A 1,371-nucleotide genomic window follows, 5' to 3' on the forward strand; every position below is an offset into this window, starting at 1 on the left:
TTCAAGATTTGTTTGTTTGATTTTGCTTTGAGAGTAGGGTAGAGTATGACAAGTCAACATGTGTCAAGGGTGAGAGCTGATAGTGAAGCTTATTTTTTCTCGAAGGAGTTCTTGCTCAAATTTCAAATGTTGTTTTGGCAAATAGCATCCTCATATTTGTTAGAGTAAACGACATCTTTTAGAACTGAGTAATTTTGCTGTTGAGATGAGGAGAGAATATTTTATTGCCAAATTGGATAAAATTACTTGCCTGTTGGTTGTTGATAGTAAGTTACCTGAAAAGTAAATACTTTCTTACAGACAGATTAGACTTAAGACTCAAATCCTTTTTGTGTAGTATTCCTACAAATTATAATTACTTCTGTGGCTACTTTTTTGTAGCATTATATAAATGTACATTTTGAAGTAGTAAAAGATATAGGTTGGGTGATTGCAACCATATGGTATTTGGTTGCATTAACAAGATTGAGAATTTATCATTATGCTCTTTTTAGTTGTAATTATATTGTGAATGAAAAAATGAAAAAAAAAAGAGAATTAATTATCATAAATTTATTGTTAAAAAATTTAAAATCATAGCACTATGTTTTTTTTTTTTTAAGTTAAACAAGTATTTCTAAATACTAAATTTTTTTTTTATATATTTAAGTTTCATACTATGTCTATTTTGGTCATTTTACATACCCACAGCAATTCCACCTCAAAATTTACCAAACGCTATTACACTGATTTTGGAACCAGCACAGCTACTATAATTACAGTTTACCAAACACTCAGCTGCTTCTTCCTTCAGCACAGCTAAAAATAATTTTTTTTTTAAATTCACAGCACTATCAAACTAAGCCTTGGTCGGCAAGTCACTCCTCCTCGTCAAGTGAATGGCTGACGTGGGCCTGATGGACTTGTTGGCTGCTTTGGCGCACAGCTTGTGGGCCTGCTGGGCTTGTTGGGTGCTTTGGCGCGTCAAATTTAATTTGTTTTTTCAATTCTTTTCTTTTCTTTTCTCTTTTTATTTTCTAAACATGCCCTCTATGTATTCTCTTCATTTTGGCATCCAAGTTGATTTCGAAATATCCCAAAAAATACGCCGAAAACAAAATAACAAAACAAAAACTCTAACCTTCCAACCTTTAGTCTCAAAGAACAATAAAAGATTATAGCTTCAAAATCAAATGAGCATTAAATCAAATCCATTAATCATTCAAAAGCTAACACATCATATAATAATTATACTCGTGTATGCATGTGAAATAACCAACATTACCAATAAGGAAACTACACATGCTTTAGAAAAGTTAAACACTCATAGTCCTTATAGAAACGATCACCCAATCTCGGTTAAAAATATCAAACGTCATTAGCTCCCCCTTT

The sequence above is a fragment of the Morus notabilis genome, unplaced genomic scaffold, assembly GCF_000414095.1.
Source record: "Morus notabilis unplaced genomic scaffold, ASM41409v2 Scaffold911, whole genome shotgun sequence".
In the NCBI taxonomy this organism is placed as follows: Eukaryota; Viridiplantae; Streptophyta; class Magnoliopsida; order Rosales; family Moraceae; genus Morus; species Morus notabilis.